Below are 12,824 nucleotides of genomic sequence, written 5' to 3'. Positions count from 1 at the left end.
GACCTGCCTGTTTAGAAAAGCTACCGCAGGCAACAGCGTGCTGCATGCCCTGAGCAGCCATCCGGAGACTCTCAAGTGGAGTTTTCCCTTCGGAGAGCTGCTCAGGGCCAAAAGGAACTGCAGCACTGACAGAACATATGAACAAGTCAGTCTTGAAATGATAGCCAGATTCAGAGACAGAGGTTATCCAGCGTGGGTTATAAAAAAAGCTAAATCCCGGGCGGATGGCATCCCTAGGTCAGATACCCTAGAAGATAAGGAAATTGATACTATCAGTGAGGATGAACAAACTCGTCTCATCCTCACGTTTAACACTGAATCAAAGCAGATTCATAGAATTGTATCAAAAAATTGGAACATTCTTACTGCTGATAATGTGATTGGCAAGGATATATCTAACCGGCCTCTTATCACATACAGAAAAGGTAGGTCCTTACGTGACATGTTGGTTAAAAGTGACATCACAGTCTATCCCAAAACACAAAACCTTGGTCTGGCAGGTTTCTTTCCTTGCGGCCACTGCAAGGCGTGTAGATACAGTACTCACAAAAAAACTGTAGAGTATAATGGGATAAGCAAAGAACTGACTCAATTCCTCACATGCAGTACTACCTTTGTCATTTATGTAATTGTGTGTCCATGTGGTCTGTGGTACATAGGCAGTAGTACCAAACAAGCTAAAAATCGAGTACTTGAGCACTACCGAGCCATCGTCAATAACAATGAAAAATATCCTGTAGCAAGACACTTTGCTGAAAATCACTTCTCTAATCCGGCCCAAATGAGTTTTCATGTATTGGAACACATGGAAAGAAATCCCCGGGGGGGAGACAGGACCCTCAAATTGAGACAAAAAGAGTCCAAATATATCATTGAATTTCAAAGCAAGGCCCCAGGGGGATTGAATCAGGATGAGGAGCTAGCAGTTCATCTTAGAGAGTAAATGTACTAATTTGATGCTGTCTTAGCTACTTTGTTTATACTCTGAAACTGTTTGCTTCTTCAACTTCCATTTATGCACTGTGTATTTTTAAGATGTTCTTAGTGAATTTTTTAATACGTGTTGAGCATTTAATCGTGTCCTCTCATGTTGTTTTATAGATTGACTACTGTACAGGAGTCCGTCATCACCTCACTCATCTCACGAGTCCTGTCACTTGAAAATAGAATTTCATCTTTTTTGAGCACGTATTCACTTCACTCCACCTTGACATCTGGGCAGTTTCTCTCATCACGGTAGGCCCCGTTGTGGGGGGCAACCTTCTACTTTTGGACTTGCTACCACTGACCATGACCCTATTTATCTCCCTTTTGATAATCATTGGCCATTGCCCTATTTAGTGTGTTATGGTATTTTACCAACATAGGACACCTGCTGCCTTGTACGCCTGGACTACATTTCAATGCCTATCTAGAATTTTCTATCATATTTTGTTTTTGCAGTCTTACTGAAGGGGACCTTATATTTTTTGTGACCTTGTTGGTCACTATTATGACACATCGTACTGGCAATGTGTCAAAGGTTTACAGTGGGAGCCAGCTAGTCATTAAGCCTTTATTGTGTTTAAACTACAAACATGGCGGCAAAACTTATTATTATTTGTGTTGGCTTTCTTCTTTGCATGGCTTATTTTATCTGTACCTTTAAGATACTTTTTCAGTTATAGGTATACGTACGGTATAGCTGCTTTATTTCATGTTATTGCCACTGTTTATCCATCTCGGAGATGTGTTTACATACGGGCTTTACACAAACGGTGGGTTGCCATAGCAACATGTAGTCCCGTATCGCCCCTGCAAAACTGTTTACATGGCGGCGAATGCAGCGTTTCCCTGTGGGCTGATCGCTTATTGCTTTTTCATTAAGTAGCGTATATAAATATCAGCGAGACAAGAGCACATTTTGTTATTAAGTTGATGTATATTCTATCACCTTTGTACGAAACATTTAATTTTGTGCATTGAAATCTAATATTAATTTTGTGCAAATCCTGGTACATGAATTTGAATGTCGCTTGCAATTATGTTTTGTTTATCTGTTTAATCATGTGAAAACAAAAGTGGTATTCAAGTCCCATTTCTATGTTTGCCTTCCCGACACTTTATTAGCCACGGAAACTGTTTACAAACTGAAGTGAACAAGGCTGTCCGCAGCGGAAACATGTTGTTAGTTTAAATAAACACCCTTGGAGATTACAGCGTCGTCGTGTTGTTTTGCGGACTGAGAGCACTGCTTAAACCTGGAACTTTATATATATATATCAATATATCTGTTTGGGCGGCCTCAGGCTGCCCAAACAGTCAGTATTAACAACAGTGGGCAAGCCACTCCCCCAAGCCACTCCCCCCTGCCCTCGAGTAACACCCCCACTCTAAACCAGGAAGGAAGTTCTGCTTTCTCGCCGAGCGAGAAGGCAGAAATAATGGTAGTTAATAACTACCATTTGTTTCTGCCTTCTCGCACGGCAAAAAAGCAGGGGGGCGGCGCCCAAACGACCCCATGGAGGATCCGCCACTGCATTATCTAGATTCCAGTTCATAGAAATTGTCTTCCACAAGCACCCGTAGACAATAATATTTTTTTCTAGTCTTGTGTTTTCAGTGATATGACCACCGAAATCTTGGATTTTATAATAAAAACAGAGCTTTGGTCTAAACCATTTCCCACTGAAAGGCAATATTTATCTCAATGTGTTCCCATACGTGTCACGCAGTTTGATGCTTACTTTCCCTCCATGTTAAAGAACAGTAGTTGTTTCAGCACCCAGGCTAATGTGCTGCATTGCTAAAGACATATAAGGTCCCAAAGGCGAGAACGATGCATTGAAAATGTTTGTTTATTATGTGTCACAGGCACAACTGCAGCCTGTGCAGCTAAGTGCGGCAGGGCGGTGGGGGGTGGTTTCGGCAGACGACGAGATGAGAGAAAATTATTTATTTATTTAAATTTCCCACCTCTCTTTCCTGCACGGGCCGCGGCTGCACAGGCATCCAGCACCAATTGTGTAATTGTGTCCAAAACTGTTTTTTCCTGTCATGGCCAACCAATCAGAATTTTTGGATCTGAGATACTGGGGTCATGAATTCATAGTAGACAAAGGGAGAAAATGCTCTATCAGCCAGTGTGATTTGGTTATTTAAAAAAAATTTGATCCATGAACTGTCGAGGATCTCTGACTGTGAATAATGTACAGATTTGTGATCCAGATATACAATTATTATCCATTCAAAGTCCACCCGATATATTTTTGAAATGCAACTATTCCCAAAAGACATAAACATATTTACATCAAAACAAGAATAGACACTTGCTACGTTTGGTGTAATTCTATTAAGTGTTTTTACTGCAGTGCAGAGCAAATTTACCTACATGAGTTTAAATAAGGAAACACAACTTTTTTGACGCCCTTTACCTTTTCCTTTTATGGAAATAGATACACAAATCCTTATATGTGGAGACTTCGCCACATATACTACTCACATGGACGTCATTTTGGGGTTGCAGCTGTGACCTCTGGCTTGCTCCTTGCGACCCCTGCCACTGCCCATGCGACCCCTGGCTATAGAGATCACAAGGCAGTGTCAGGAACAGCAGGAAAACAGCTCTCCCATCAGCCATGTATACTTTCTGTTATTCGAGCAGAAATGGGTGGGGCGTTTTAATTCACTTGAGTTTGTTTCCCACTTCAGAATGTTTTTATTTTGCAATTAGATAACATTCTGAAGCACATGCAATGTACACTCAATTGAGTTAAAAAGTTGCTTTTCTGCAGGCTTAGTAAAAAGGCCCCTTTGATTTCAATGGTGCCGACAGCAGTTGATAAACTTTAGATGTGCCTTTCTCCCAGGAGAAAAGAGAGGAATAAAGAACAAATCGCCATGGCAGGTTGCGCTTGTATCACATTACCTTATGGTCAGCCATTTGGTTTACTACCTCTGTCCTGCTACGTGGTACATACTTGGACCCAGATTTACAGACAATTCATGCAGCGCAGCATGGAAAGAATCTCCGTTGCATTCTGTAAACAGAAAAGAGCAAAACAGCACCATATTTACCAAGATGTTCTGCTCTCTGCCTGCTCTGTTCTCTTTTGGCTACCATGCACCAATGGAGCCACCTTTGCACCAAAATGCAATGGTGTCTGCTTTGTGTGAAGCATAGATTTTGTGCTGGGAGGGGTCCCATCCAGTACAAAAACTATGCTGTACGGTGTTTATCACTTTATATATGTATTGCAGATTGCAACACACATTTGAAAAGGTTCTCCTTGTTAGGCCTACCTCAAGGAGGCACAGGATTTTGGCGCAAATCCCGGTCTACAATTTGCTGCAGTTACAGGTTTGTGTCATTATCCTTGGGTGGTTGCATGAGAATGCCAATGCACCACCCATAGAACGGCTACTAGGCACAATGTAACACAAGGCAGCGGTCTGTGCAGCTTTGCGTGACTTTGTGTCACAATCCAATACAAATTGCTATTTGCATTGTATTGTAAATCCCACCACAGCACTTTGCATCGGGCTTGCATAAAAAGGTAGCGCGATCCTGATGCAAGTGTCTGTAAATCCGGGTCGCAGTTTGTGATGGACGCTTGAAATATGGTTGGGCCTTTCATGGTAGGCTGTGTCATTTGAGCTGGGTCTTGGTATGTGGGCCTGTGCAAATGCGTGTAGGTATGTGTTCATGCTGACTGTATCTGGGCAGATGACTGCTACAAACATGACATATTAAGGCTGCACTCTTGGCATATAATGTCTGCACTCAAAGCTTATTGTGGCGCTAAGTGAATGAATATATATGTGTGGTTAAAAAATAGATTTTTACCTCATTAGAAACATATGCATTATCTTAATAATCTTGAATTTAATGTTTACTCATTCATTTATTGTTGGTATTTTGAGTTCCTCGATGTCACTACTTTAATGCCATTATGTAAAAGGTCATGTGACAACACTTTCTCTAACATCATCAAGGTCAAAAGGTCATGTGAAGTCACTTCCTGTGATGTCCTTAGTGGCTGACCATTGATGTGATGTCAGTTCTGCCATCCCTGGCATTTTGACGAATTGACATCCATGACTACTTAATTTGAAAGTTTTATGCATTTTCGCCAAATGCTACCAAAGTAAAAAGCAAACACAAACAATTATTTCAGTGGGAACTGAGACTTAACCATAACTACACAGATGCTGTTACCGACCTTAGATTATTCCAAGAATCTCCTCACTGAAAATGAAAAAGGAGTACATTTCTTCCCACATGACACAAATCTTGGAACAACAAAGAACTCTTGTTTTATAAACAAGTGCTGGTTACTTACGTTGCTGTCCTGGATTCTACTGGCTCACGTTATTTCCAAGATATTAACTCTTTTTTGAAATCATACCTACAATGACATCTGCACACCCTCAACATCTTACTCTTCTTTCACCCCCATGTAATCCAGTCACCCACTTCGTCCTTCCTGCCAAAGTTTTCACATCTAGTTTTGCCTCACAGTGCCAATGGATATATTCTATATCATGATAACCGCAGCTTGGCGGTCATCAGGCATTACATGGAAACACTTCCTATATAAGTTCAAGACAAAAGCAACATAATTACAACCACACACACATGCAGTGTAAAGTACAATCCTGGTGGACAAGCACTTTAGCATCCCACAATGGGTTAATAGGCACTATACAAAAGTTGTAAATGATGTAATACATACCCATACATCTCGCATCTCTTCCTCCACACTCCTACATCACTCCCCTCTCACTTCCCATCACTCCTGACAAATCAAAACCTTCCTTTGTACCACTCCACTCCACCCATACCTACATCTGCATACCTATCATATGCACCAGGAAACTCTTTCAGACCCATGCCATCAGATGCCTGCCATTCACATCCTACCCTTTCAAATCACGGATTGAACTCGGGCACCTATCTATATAGCTTAAACCTACAGTGGACCTTCCCATGATAATAAATATAATTCTGACCAGTTCTTTTCCTCAATTACTGCTCACTCTCCAATTGGCCTTCTTCAAAGAAATATTTTAACACATTTTGAGCCACTTGCTCAAACTCTTCCTCACAGCACACCACCTGCATAAAAAATTTCAAACATGCTCTTTTTCGGGATCAACTTAATTCTCTCTGCACGCCACAACCATACCTTCATTCTTTTTCTCCTTGACCTCTCTTCAGCATTTGACACAGCAGATCATGACAAACAGTGCACTACCCTTGCAACCCATGGTTTTACAGGGCCTGACCTTTGCTGGCCTCTTATCTTTATAATGGCCCATTTTCTGTTCCCTGTTGCTCCTTTCTCTTCTGGCGACCAACATGCCTGTTGGTGTCCTCTAAGACCTGCCCCGTGTCCTCCCCTTTCCTTCATGCATGCTATCCCCTCTAAGTGCAATCAGCTCCTCCTTTGAACTTTCATATATCTATGTGCTGATAGCACACAATTTGTATTCAGAGCTCATTTTGAACTCATCATCTACCGCTCTATACTACCTCCTCACTCTTTCCCATGATGTGCTAGCACCATTGCTATCACTGAAACCCTCAGTGTCAGCTTTACCATGCAGTTGGATTGTTTCATCACTTTCTCCATTACCATTGGTCTGTCATCATAGCCTCCTCCCTGAGACCCACCTAGTTGTGCCTGAATTGGCAGTTGGCATCCCATCCCCTTGTCCATTGTGATACTCTCATCTTACCATAGGGCAATAAACTGCCAACCCCGTTACCAGTGCCGATGTCCGTACCGGTACTTCCTGACTATTTTCAGCCTTTCAAGCACCAAGAGTCTAGCCCTGCTTCTCTTTTTGCCCTGTCCCACCATACCCCTATCTTGGGCATTCCACGGTAGCGATCATAATTAGAGTCGAAATCAGGATGTTCAGCGTGACCTGAGTGGTTTGGGTAGGAATAAATCCAGCTTGCTCTTGAACATAGCCCACAGCTCCTGGTGGATCAACCCTATCTGCCCCCCTCACTCCCTTTCAGGCTCACACGAGATTGTTATATTAACTCCTGTACCCAGCTTCACCTCCGAAATGGGGACAGTGCTTGGTGTAGAGGGCCTCTCAGAAATAGAAACCCTGGAGGAGCTCTCCGCATCCTGTGAGCCAGCCTCAATAACTCCTGCTAGCTCCGAGGTTACTCCCATATCTTCTGAAGTCAACAGGGTAAATGGCTCCTAAGACACCTGAATTTGCGACTGAGTATGGGGATCCTGCAAAAGAGGTACTTCTGGGTTCACCGTGTGCAACCCTCTGCCCACCATAGCGCAAGATATGTCTACTGTCTGAGTAATATTCGCACCCCACTCCAGGTGAGCTTTGCCATGCTCACTTCATTTCCCCCCTTTACTTAGTGACACCATCAGTGTGGCATCAATTATTACACCATTCCCCCTAATATCCATCTCCATCGATCTAGATACAGATGTGGAAATAGGTTTACAAGAAGAGGTAATAAAATCTGAATGCCATCTTACTAAGGGCGTCATTGTAAACTCAGTTCTCTCCGGTTGCTCCACTCTCAAAGGGTCCTCTGATGTCTCAAACGACTCCATGGGCTATGATGGCTACCCTGCTTCTTGAATTGGAAGGAGACTTGTGGTGATTCTTCCCTTATCGACTGCCATCTACTTGCAAAAAGCAAACACAGAGGTAGATGCCATTGATGAGTCAAACTGCACCACGCTCATTGGTCCTGCAGACAACATCTGGAGACACTCCCATTAATGCTGGAACTGCTACCAACACCCAAGGTCCATAAAGCGGAGGTCATCAGACTCGCTGCTACTCTTCATGGCTCACCTGCTTGTGAAAAAGGCCACAGAACAAGCAACCTACTCACGGATGGAGTGCCTTTAGCATCGTGACCAAGTCTTGTGGCGGCCACAACAAATCTTGGCTGCCGCCCATGTAATTAGCTCTCCACACAACCTCCTTGGCTTGTCTTCGCTCCAACAGCCCAACTGCTAGGCGGGAAAGTGTCATCCCCATGACGCTGCCAAGCGGATACTTGCGCCGCATCTAAAGTTTGCCAGGTTTCGTTGAAATTAGCGCATGAAATGCCAATGCTTGAATGTGTGATGGGGGTCCGGCCATTCAAAAGTGCAGTGTATGGGAACCCTCTTATTCTAAACATGGGTTTTCTTAGTAGTGCTCTACCACTGTAACAGATCAATAGTCTAGTTAGGCTAGGTTGAGCCAGTGTGAAGTGGCTCAACAGCTATCCGCCATCTTTCCCTTTCCTTTCCCTACTGTTGGAAGTGTCAACTGTGAGAACATAATGTCTGCAACTCATTTGACTTGTCCCCGAATTGGCTTCCCTCAGTTACTCCCTTTACCACATCTGAGGCAACTAAGGAGTCGTTGCTCAAAGATATTTTTCAACTAATACAAGAACATAAGATAAAGTCTTAGAATCAATACACATAGATAAGAGATGACAATCTTAAGATGCAACAGGCTGCCAATCCATTCTTTCAGGATAGTGGTTCAATTGTGGACGAATGAAGGAGCTGGAGTGAAGGACAGCAGAGACTGAGGATACATTGACTCGTGTATTGGAAATGATGGACACACATGATGCTGAGATGTGGGCCATGCGAAAAAAAAGTCAAGGATATAGGAAATAGGCAGCGCTGCAATAATTTACGGATTCGCTGGAGTTCATAAGACCTTCACAGGTGGAGGTACAAGGAGATTTCCTGCTGAATTATTTCAGACAACCTTTCTTGAGCTGTAAGATTGGGTTTGGGTCTCCAAGATCCAGCGGGCTCATCAGTTCCCACCTTATCTGCATAATTCAGCACATTCAGCGGCCAAATATCCATGACCAATGCTGAGTTTTTTTTGGGAAACTATATTATTCGGCAGGAGGTTTATTCTAGAGCCAATCCCTTTACTCTGGTCACTATAGATTCAGTTAAGTTAGTTGTGCGGGCTCACTTTTTCCATACCACTGTTAAACGTAGATGGAAGTTCAGGAAATTTATTTTACCAATGAGAGAACTGTGGCTCAGGTTTTTTTTCAGGAACTGGCATGTCTCAAGGTGATCCGATATGGCAAGACGTATGTCTGTAAAGAGTTGACAGAGGCGAAGGAGTTGTTTACATGTTGGTCAAAGAAATCTAAATCTAAGGGAGAAGCCTGCTCGCATGTTAGCTAGATTCAAATGACCACCTAGGCTGATGAGACTCTTGGTATTGCTGACTGTGCTTCCATATATTCTTAGGGAATACATCTTGGGAATAACTGAGTGTATGCTCAGATGGGGGCTCCATGAAAATTATACATTGTGTTATATACTAAAGCATGGGTGGGGGACATGAGATGTAGGAAAGGTGAAAGCTGAAAGAGGAAGAATAGTTCTTTATCTTATTAGTAAGTGGTGGATAATTTCACTCCGCAGGGGGTTCCATCCTCACTCTTGATAACAATATTGATGTTCATGTTTCTGATGTGGGTGGGGGGGTTGGTTTCATTATTCATTGAGGTGCTCTACTGATTGGGTGTTTTTCTTTCTTGCTTCTGTGATGGGGGGGGGGGCGGGGGGGAATTCTCTCCAGTCGGTGAAGTGTGGGGTATGCCCATGATGTTATGAATTCTAGTGGTGAAGAGATTTCACCTGGGGTGGGGCCTCTCAGGGTGGTCCCAGAGTGGCGTATTCAGGAGGGAGAAATCAGGTGGATGTAAATTGAGTATGAATAAAACACAAATCATTGTTAACTAGCCTACCACTGTTCATGACTCCTGGGTGACTGCTTCAATTTAAATTGGCATGCAATATACAAGATGTCTTTGCACCAAGGCACCTACCTTTATGTTTGAGGGCCATGGGGTATGGGGATCCACAGTGCCGAAATCAGCCTGTGGAGGGGGCCCGCATGCCCCCTCCTCTTACAAAATGTCATCGGGCCCAAGGGGATTGGGTCCAAGTGGCTACATTTGGTCAGAGGAGGGGGGGAGTCACATGCCCCCTTCCCGTAGGTGGGGTCCTCAGGTCCGAAATTGGCCCGGGGAGGGTTGGAAGGGGGGGTGCACCGCTCCCCCTAAAATTTATGCTAGGCCTAGGAGGATGGAGTCCATGGGCCCAAAATTGTCCCGGAATGGGGGACCGTGCCCCTGTCCCCCTAATAATCATGACAGTCCCTGGATTTCCTGGGGCTGAAGTTGGCCCAGAGAGGGGGGCAATGTGCCCCGCACCCCATGACAATTGCCCAGGCCCCTGGGGATGGGGTCCCCGGGACTGACTCAGTCCTGGGGTGGGGGGGCCACATGCCCTCTCCCTAAAAATGATGCTCGGATGGGGTTCGTTCCCAAGATTGCTCTCCTGTACCACCAGATTTTGCACATGTAATTGACACAGGGCAATATCTCTATCCTGACTAATCATAGTCATCCCATGCCATAAACAAGGTTATGTGTCCTATTTCACACCAGCAATTCCTGGATCCTCTGGAAGGGCCAAGGATGGCTTGTCTTATATCAACTGCCTTTCCTGGACAAATTAATAAAGTGGCATAGAGCGACAACAATTTCCAATGTTCATGGCTGGAATATTGGACAAAGAAGCTCTTAATTATTAATTATTACAATATTTTCTCTAATACAAATAATTGTGTAATTAGCAATACTTTGAGGAGAAAGTTGGAGAGTTCTTTATTAGCCTCTGGGGTCTACCCTTCCATTATATGGATGGGTGATTTTAACATACGCTGTTGTAATCGAGGCAACACAGTGGCTTGTGGTTTAAGTAATAGGTGATCCATTAATGCATTTGTCACATAACCCTTATGGGGAGGTACTTAATGAGCATAATGAGTTAAATATCAATTGCACTTTACCTTTGTTTCAAATGTTGAGCGTTGTATTCTTAAAGCAATGTTCACTGGCAGAGATTGCTATAGTGATATTGATTTTATGCTGTTTAGTGATGACTTGTTGGAACTCCTTACAGGGTATGATGTTGAGGATAATGTGTTCAGTGATCATAATACACTTCAAGTGTTATTCGCCCCATGAATTACTACAAGGTAGTTATTCCCTCAGTTGTCACTAAGAAGAAAGGTATCCTACAGAAACAGGCCAAAATAGACATGGTTCAGCTTTATTAACCTTGTGAAGAATAACAGGGATGCATTGTTTTTATGTTTTGATATTAATGGGGCACCTTCTGATATTGTAACATATTTTGAGACACTCTGTACTTCAGTTAAGGAGCTGCTGACTATTTAGGCCAGGAATCGCCCGCCGAAACCATTGAGGTGGATCGATTGCAATTACTTAAAGCACAAACAGCCTTATTACAGGCAACAAAAATGGTCTCTGAAAACACTATTCTTGTTTGTCATGCCATAGGTCCTATAAATTGGCACTAGAAATAAGGATGAATGAGATTATATTAAAGGCCCACGACACCTTGGTAGCTGCCAGCAATAGAAGGGACTCTTGGCAATTCCGGGAAGTTATTCATAACCCTTGTTTTAATGGTGTCCAGGTTGCAGAAACTGCCTTGGTTGTTAGCCCTAATAGATGGGTTGAGCACTTTAAGACGTCTATGGCTCTACTCATTCATATCACCTATCTTGTGTTACTTTGATGAGCGAATCAGTGGTCCGGTATTTACGCATGTCTATTGATTTGGATGAAGTTATAGCAGTCATTAATAGATGCCTTACAGGCAAGGTGCTTGTCTTGACAGGGTTCCCATCGACCCGTTTAAAGCTAATGTTGACTTTTAGACACCACTCTTAACCAATTTCTTGAATGGTATAACTAAGTTTGACCCACCAAAATCCTGGTCTCGCTCGGTCATACTACCGATATTGCAGAAGGGGGACAGAGGTTGTCCAAAATGCTACCAGCCCATCTCCCTGATCAATTCAACAGCGTAGATAATGGGCAGGATCATTTTAGACTGGTTAGAGGGCTGGGCTCAGGATAATAAAATTGTGTCTGGTTTACAATATGGATTTAGGGCAGGATTAGGTGGTGGATATCTTGTCCGATGTATTAAAAAAGCATTAATGCCAATGACACTGGTTATACAATGGACAGGATATCCGGCACGTTTGTGACGGAGTAACCGGTCTGCCGAACTCTAAATCAGGCCCTTAGTTTGTTTCACTGCATTTCTCTACCGGGGAAGCGACATGCTGTGGAGTTATTTTAGATGTAAATAGTAAGGTCAGGTTTGGCGTGTATTTATTAGAAACACTAGGATCTGAACCCATCCTCTATCGAACGGGGTCACCATGGACTGTTTTAACTCACCAAAGTAGATCCCTTTTTGAAGTGAAATTCAATAAAAGTGACATAGCCTGCAGGTAAATAATTTATCTTAGATCTATATGGCCATATGTTCAAAAACGATTAAATCAAATGTAGCAAAGCCTTCTATAAGTAGAAGACGGGGTATGAAAATTCTGAGTACTGGCAATTTTTGGCACACTTAATAGCACAATGGGACCAATAGTTGACTGCAGACAATCTAGCTTGAAAGATAAAAGCAATTTGTTTTTCACATATCAGATATTTTGTACATCATATTTGTACTTTTATTTGAATTAAGTACTGTGCATCAGGCCATTATTGTTTTACTTTCAATATTTGGATGCCGGCTGCTTTGCCAAGCGTCATAATACACGTGTCATTATGATTCTATGATTGTTGATTATTTTACTTTTATGCATTGATCACACTCATAAGAATAACTGTTGTACCAATACCTAAAGTATTAAATTTTGACTATCTAACAATTCAAAACCTACTAATGATAAGGCTTTCCCTGCCTCTTCTTTCT

At 42.8% G+C, this 12,824-nt stretch overlaps 1 protein-coding gene across 4 annotated transcripts in view; it reads left to right on the top strand.

The window, feature by feature from the left end:
• Positions 1-12,824, top strand: part of C5_1H1orf162 (chromosome 5_1 C1orf162 homolog) — a 358,091-nt gene that overhangs the window by 96,475 nt on the left and 248,792 nt on the right. Inside the window, exon 1 of one of the 4 annotated variants that reach the window (XM_078641274.1) lies at positions 1,141-1,236. The exons of the other annotated variants lie outside the window; for them this stretch is intronic. The gene's annotated coding sequence lies outside the window, so the exon portion shown is untranslated. Of the gene's footprint in view, positions 1-1,140; positions 1,237-12,824 lie in introns of those variants that run through there. 4 annotated transcript variants of the gene reach the window in all.

Source organism: Lissotriton helveticus, chromosome 5_1 (genome assembly GCF_964261635.1).
Source record: "Lissotriton helveticus chromosome 5_1, aLisHel1.1, whole genome shotgun sequence".
NCBI classification, from domain to species: Eukaryota; Metazoa; Chordata; class Amphibia; order Caudata; family Salamandridae; genus Lissotriton; species Lissotriton helveticus.
Note: the sequence above shows the minus strand (reverse complement) of the source record. Positions and strands in the feature narration are given on the sequence as shown.